Raw genomic sequence first — 8,054 nt, 5'->3', positions numbered from 1 at the left:
AGTCGGGTACCCGGTTCGCTAAATTTTTTGGGTTTCTGGGTCGGGTTCGGGTCACAAAATGATGCTTAATCGGGTACCTGCTGACATGGTATTCAGTTTATTATATATATTTTATTTTTTATATTAAATATTTATTTATAATTTTCAAATTATTTCAATTTAACGTTCTAAATTCTTAATTTCTTAAATTTTGCTACCATAACATTCTAATTTTTTTAATTTCTTAAATTATTTCACATTAATATTCTAAATTATTATTTAAAATATTTATTTTAACTTTGAAACACTTGAAATTTAATTATATTTTTTATTTTATTATTTAATAAATTTTCTTTCAATTATGTAATTTGAATTTTTAAACTTTATGTGTTAATTATATATTACATAACTTTAAATTTGAGAATATATATATACAAATATATAATAATGTAATTTAAAGGGGAAAAAATGAACCGAGTACCCGTGACGCGAAAATATGGGTACTCAGGTTTTACGGGTACCCGACTGTAATGGGACGGGACATGGGCTGACATTTTGATACCCGAAAATTTCGGGTACCTAATTTTTTGGAAACCCGATTTTAAACACCCCTACCCATAACCAAGACATCACTATAGAGACTTGTTCATCCCAAGCTTCAAACTTATGATCCCTTTTTAGGCTCAGTACAAAGTGACTCAGTTTGTCTCTTCCCTTCAAGAACGTGCGAACCAGTTGAGACCACTTCTGATAATTCTTCCCATTTAACATGTGCGATACTTGGATGTTATGTAATTCACCTGTTGAAGTCGGGTTGTTGCCTTCAATCAAAGAGACCTCCAAGTTAGCCTCAATTTTTTAAGTTTAGATTGTTTCATACATGTGTTTTGATAATAAAAAAAAGTTTACAAACTTGTAAGGTGATAGTGTTTGATTGAGTATTGAATATAAATTGTCTAGTGATATCAAAATTCATAAGATCTGAAATACAATTCTCATAATTGAAATTAAAGCTCTAATACCATGAAACAAATTGGGTTAAGTTCAATTATATTAAAATAAAATGAAATTACATTGATATATATACACTTCAAAGGATTTAAATTAAGAAACTCTAGGAAAATAGCTAATCCTAAAAATATTAACTCAAAACTAATTCCATACAATCAAGGATTACAATGACTGGATTATTACAAAATCTCCTAACTAATTACAGTTGTACACACAGTTTCTCTTATTTATAGTTAGATTTTCCCACAAAATCTATAAATAGAAATTATGTATTAGCTTTAGATTTACGAAAGAGAACTATTTTTTAGAGATATAATCATTTTGTAGTGTTTGTAACTTTTAGTGTTTGTGTGACAAAAACGAGTTTTATCGGAATATTATAAGATTGATTTGGAATACTACAAGTTTCGATGTAAATATCAATTTTTTGGTCACATGAGATATTATAAATTTATACTTTTGTTATTTATATATTTATAATAGATTATTATTTTTTTTATCTGTAAAGAACTAGAGGTAAACAAAATTAAATCGCTTTAAATCTTATTTTGATTATTTTATAACATTTCTAATATGATTGTCAAGTCTCGACGATGATTAAATTAAATATTATTCGTTAGTTCATTGATGATTTATGCTAATATTGTTATTAACATTTTTCTTGGTATATATATATATTCGATTAGACTTCATTGTAATCATAACATCTTAAAGACCGCGAAGTCACATAACCAAATGTGAATTCAAAGATATATATATATATATATTTATTAAAAAATTCATTAATTGATCGAATGATCAATGATGTTTATCTTGTACGAATTCAAATCTTACCATTTACTTTTTAAAATGAAATAATCTCCTTAAAAAAATACATACGTACTAAACTTTATCCATTCCACAATCATTCTTATAAAGTGAAGATTTTAAAACAAAACATCCCTCAGCGGATGCATAGAGTAGCAGAAGAAACAGGATGCAGTTCCCTGGGTGGTGGCAAACCCCAACACAATATGATTACATTACACTACGAAATAACTAAAAACAAGCACGACAAGAGGAAATCTAGCACAACAATCCCATGCCTTTCATTTCATATCCCATTCCTCTATACATTAGGAATCCCATAAAACCCCAACTATTATGCCTACCAGGTTTATCCATCAAATGGTACAGTAAGAATCCAAATACAGGTCATTGGAAAGTTGTTCGACAAGCTTTCATTACCTAAACAAGTTCCCTCCTCTCGAAAACGAGGTCTGTCGTGGGAAACAAAAAAACGTTACTCAAGGTCCGAACCACCCTAATCCATAGACTGTATGTTAGTCATGGCAAGCAAAGGGTAGGGAGGCCTGCTCTTAACGTGTCTATAAACCAGAATACCGGGTTGCAAGGTGGTTCAATGTATACTAGTGGCCCTACCAATTGCCGGGATGGATGCAGCTTCAGGAAAAGTGTGCTGAACCACCATGTTGTTGCCATCGAAAGCATTGGCAGATGATGTGCTGCCGCCCTTCGCAGTTTGCTCCAGAAGACGAACAAGTGACATGAAAATCTCCACCCTCGTAACATCCCTGTTTGCCTGTACGGGAAATTCGAGTTAAACAATAATTCAAAGAAATAGTCTATTATTAGTCTACTGTAATTGGAATGCATAACATTAATCAAATATCATCTCCTATTATTAGTCTATTCTCATATGAAATGGAAAAAATATTAGGCTTGTTGATATCACATTGCTTCTTCAATGACAGAACCGGAACAAAAATATATAGGAATCGGATTCAGATACTCATAAATCTCACCTCCACAGTGAAATGTGCCCAGATCTTGTCGTTCCTAGTTTCCATAACTCCCTTCAAGATGGTCAATCCCAAACCTCTGATAAAGTCTGCTATTTCAAGGAAGAAACCCCGTTCTTCACAAAGCATCTGTCATGGGACATAAACGAAATGCAGTTACACAGATGGAACAAGAGAAATTGAACTTTTAAGGCAGCTTCACAAGAAAGATTCCCACCTCTACAAGCATCTGACGAGGTCGATTGAGATCCTCAACCACAATAGGGCACAACATAGATTGTGAGCCGACCTCAAATGCCCATGTCGCACCTCCCTCAAAATTTTCCTTTATCTGCAAACTCAAACAACAGCAACAGCTTAGAACTAAAGACATCAGAGAATATAGTATGCACGTAAAAAACATTGATTCTTACACATCCATGATGGCAATGACACCACTACCAGTTGTAAATCTAAGGTTGGGCAAATGAAACTAGGTTAGAAGCATTAAATAATCATCGTACCTTAGACTCTCCCGTCTGTTTTAACTTGTCTGCATGCTTTGTTACACTTTGTAGGAAAAGCATATGCTTGATGGTCTTTTCAAGAAGAGCATCTATGCTACACTGTTAGTCACATCAATGGATGGACATTAACGACTATTCATTACAATAAAAGCATGGCAAAGAATTTAGGCATGTCAAGTTAAAAAGATGCATTACTTTTGCTCCATTTGGTACAATTTCTCTCAACTCTTTTACTCGATCTTGGATCATCTGGCGATCTTTTGGCCTGGGTCGAGGGTTCTCTCCAGGTTTTAGTCTTTTGCGATTTGGTTTGGTCGTTTCATTGTTCCTTTTTGAGTTTGCAGTTGTGACGCTGGCATCACGCCTTGAATTATGACCCTGCTCAACCCATGAACTGATTTGAGACCCATACATTGAAGTAGTCTGAGAACAAGTTCCAGCATCATCTTTGCTACAGCCAGATCGATAAGAACTGGATGGAAGAGTTCCTCCCTTCAACAGAGACTTTGGAAGGCCACCTAGTAACTCCCCACGAACTTGATTGGAACTATTAGCCTGGCTGAAGGTACCGGAACTACTAGGAACAGAAGAGTTACTGAACTTTGTCAATGTTGTCCTGCAGGACAAATTATCATCTGATATCTGCTTCCCGCAGAACGGCACTAGAAACCACAGCATCCAAAAGATGATCTTTACCCACCCGAGAGTAAATTCCCTGGTTGGAAATCCCTTTACTAGCAGAACAATGATCAGGAAACACATTGGGCATATCCCTGAATATTGAAGTATCCTTGTCCACATTTTGCACCTTCAAATCTTGTCCCTTGGCAAGAACACCATTCCATTTCTCACCGAGTAATTTACTCTTCAAATCTGCCCCCAATACATCAAACAAGCCATCCCCTGATGGAGGCTGGACACATGCATCCCCGTAGTTAATATTCAAGTATTTAGTACTCAAATTTTCACTCTCATGCTTCAGGCAGTCATGAAAAGCACTAGGAAGTTGCTCAACTAAAGGCATGCTGTCATCAGCATGGGGCAATGGGATACTAAGCGCTTCAAACAAATCATTATATGTACTTTCTTTCTTCGGAATACACATGAAATTCTCAGACTCGTGTCCCTGATTAGGAAGTCCCGAAACCATACAAGTAGTTGTTAACTGATCAGTCAGGACAGATAAAGAAACCTCCATCCTAGACGAACCAACTTGCTGAATCCCATTTCCTGCCAATTGCATGCAAGAGGAAGTAAAAACTTGTTTTTGCAAGTTTGAAACAATGCCAGGGATTGATTCTGGTTTCATTTTACCATTCGGAACAGTAATGCTGTTGATAACATGATTTTGTAGAACATCTGATAAAGCTTGCTGATCCATTGACTTTATGCTGCTGTGACTGGCAATTGGTTGACCTATCATTTGCTGATAGTTGAGCCCAGACCGTGAGTTGCTAAAAGAAACTTGAGGGTTCTGCCACAAAGCCGAGTTGGAGTGAATTACTTCAGCACCAACAACTCCAGATTCCATTTGACTTCTACAATAAATGTTTGGCTTCATCTCTGAACTGATCAGGGAAGATGATCGATCAATAACCACAGAAGCCTGAGATGAATTGCTTTGTTGGTTGCAGCCATCGGAAACTGAAGCCATGGAATTTGTAGGCCTACAAATTCCAGCTGAATCCAAAGCAATGGAATTTTCAAAGGAAATGGGAATCCTGGTTATCTCAATGCATTCATTTGCTCCACAGCTGTTAGAGAGGAGAGCACCAGGAATGCATCCCAAACCAAAAATTAAACTCTTCGCATCATTCACAAATCCCATGTTCTCCACAATCTGAATAAGGAAGAATCGGTGAACACTTGAGCTTCAAGGCCACTGATATGGCTATAAAATCAAGCATGCACAGTTAAGTTGCTTACAGTCGTGGAAGAACCAAGCTGAAGAACTCCGTGAGGATGAACAGGAATAATCGCAACAGTCTACAACAGATAGAAGTCAAATAATGAAGCAGAGGGATAAAAAGAAGTCAAATAATGAAGCAGAGGGATAAAAAGAAAACAAATAATGAGATAAGTTGAAGAAATTATCGAACCTGCATACCAGCAGAAAATTGGAGATGCACCTCATTTAGAACCTAGAAGCATCACGCAAAAAATTATGTCATGCTATGTTTTGTTACACAACACTACCTTGACACCCAGAAGATAGAATTAGTGATATACCTCTGGAGGGTGGGCATCTTTAATGTAATTATTTGCAAGAATCCACTGATGATTACCAGTAAACGCCGCTCGCCCTACTAACCTGGAAAACAAAGAAAGCAGTTTTTCACAATTCCTTTCTTGAGTAAACAAGGAAAAGAACCTTAAAAAAATACATGAATAATCTGCAAGTGGAAAACTGGAAAGCGGAGAAAAGCTTACCCTTGCCCAACTATAATAATGCGATTATTTATCATCATTTTGTTCATCAGCAAATGGACTTTGCCGTCTCGAGAGGACGTTTTGGATCCCCAGCATCCCTCCTGCTCTCCTAAGGACAATTCAGGGTTTTGAAGTCTGGCAATGCATGGAGGGACCAAAGACGGGGCAGTTTCAATGTAACATTCCTCCCAAATTAGTAACCTGCAAGGCGTAAAACATGCTGTTAAAACCCAGGAACAAGAAACATGTTTCTTCTTTACGAGGGCAAAAATAATTTAACCCTTCGATGAGATACACAGGCAAATTATGCCAAAAGTTTAGTCGTCAATCGAGAGAGAGGAAAAATGAAAATAGATGCATATGATGCCATTAAAGCCAAAGAAATCTCATCCTATTAGGGGCAATAAGTTTAGAAAACATAACAAAAAAATGAATTCTCCAAGTTTCTAATATTGTTTCTTCTCTTTATATTTTCTCCAGCTTCCAAACAGACCAAGACAAAAGCAACTCATAGCAACTTCTACTCGATCAAACAAAGGGAAACAATTTGCTGGATTAATGGATTTCAGCAGTGAAAACTGGTCCAACACAAAGAAGGTTTCTTGTCAAACTTCATTTACACATCTACTTTTCACTATGATTCTTTAAGACAAAACAGAATAATCTAAAACACAAAGTGCCAAAAACAGAAAAGAAAAAAGCAGCATCAGATAATAAATCAATGTAAAAGAAAATTACAAGATAACAGTAAAAAATCAAACTTTAACATGTAAAACAAGTTTTGCACCTCAAGAATCCAAAAAAAGTACTATACAAGAAATACGTTCAGCTATGGTGGATCTCCTCCTTTGTTTGTTTGACAAGAAAATCATTCGATAGTTTATTTTTTAACCCCATCATGTAGGAGAAGGGGGGGACTATAGATTCAGTTTTAGAAGCTTGATATTCTAAAAATGGAATCTAAACCTCCCAAAGGGGGGGAACGTATTTTGTTTCTACTTTATTAGCTAAACCAAATGAAGATACAAGCATAACTCAGATCGAGTAAAACTTCACTCGAGTAACCCGACCATAGCAAAAACATGAAAAGTAGATAAAAAAGCACTAAAGTTTTTCTTCTTTTTCCTTCATTTTCTCCACAACCAAAAAAACCCAAGAAGAAGGGGGAAAACAGGAACTTACATAGTATTCTGGCAGCCGATCTTCCAAAAAACAGCATAAGACCATTGGTTCACGCCACAAAGTGACTTCAAAGCTTCTTTCAACAAACCACCCATAGCACTTCTTTTTTCTTCTTCTTCTTCTTTTTCTTCTCAAAGATCATACACTTAATATCGAGGCAAATCAACCAACAATGAACGACTCAAGGTGCAATTTTTATAACATCCCACATTTAAGAAACATGAAAAGAAAAAAGAGCAACTAAAGCTAACTTCCTCTACAAGAGCCTCTACCGGCCTGCTTTGTTCTCAACCCACCGCTTCTTTTTCTATCTGGATCCAAATTTCCTGCTATCATCCTCCTGCAACCTCTCCCCATCAACACTTTTGTTAACTTTTAACAAAGATTACTAAACCAAGTCAAACAATAGGAGGAAAAAAAGAAACTTTTTTTCTCCTAGATGATACCACAAGCTTCAAGCTTGAAGATTGCCAAAGTTTGCTCCATTTGTTTTTTCAACTGCAGACACAACAAGGGGAGAACACACACACACAAAACAGAGGGGGAGAAAGAATAAGTTGAGAGAGATTTGGGGGATTTTGGGATGCTATCGTGAGTTGAAAATTGGTGAGCTTTTGCTTTCTCGCTTTCCTTCTCCTATTTTTCTCTCCTCTCCTTCTAAAGTGCGCCACAGAAGGGTTGATTTTTGGACATAAAGCAGAGGGAGTTTAGGAATAAAATTACGGGGATGCCACTGATGCCTGAAATGAAGTTTAGTTTTGTCGGCTTCTGAACTTCTGGATATGTTATTTAATTTTCCTTCTTCTTTTTAATTTTGGAAAAACTAAAAGAAAAGGTGCTCTCTTTCTTTTCCATTCGCAATTTGCAGCTGTGTCACGAGCGTAAAGCTGATCTTGTAAATCGTATACAATTTGTATTCTTTCTTTTTCTCGCTAGTTATTAAAACCTTCACTCGATTGAATAAGTAGTAGTTTATTTAAAAAATATTATATTTGTTATAAAGGCAAATGCCATTTTTATTTACTTTACCATCTTATGTTAATATTTTACAAAACTCGTTGAATAATTTCAATGATAATGATAAAGAAAATTATTCTCTTTATAAAATTAGAGTTTAAATAATTATATTTATAAAAATATATGA

At 35.6% G+C, this 8,054-nt stretch overlaps 1 pseudogene; it reads right to left on the bottom strand.

The window, feature by feature from the left end:
• Window positions 1-2,117: 2,117 nt before the first annotated feature.
• LOC120124501 lies at window positions 2,118-7,685 on the bottom strand (annotated as a pseudogene).
• Window positions 7,686-8,054: the final 369 nt, after the last annotated feature.

The sequence above is a fragment of the Hibiscus syriacus genome, unplaced genomic scaffold (genome assembly GCF_006381635.1).
Source record: "Hibiscus syriacus cultivar Baekdansim isolate YM2019G1 unplaced genomic scaffold, ASM638163v2 tig00110418_pilon, whole genome shotgun sequence".
In the NCBI taxonomy this organism is placed as follows: Eukaryota; Viridiplantae; Streptophyta; class Magnoliopsida; order Malvales; family Malvaceae; genus Hibiscus; species Hibiscus syriacus.
This window is presented reverse-complemented; position numbering and strand designations above follow the sequence as displayed.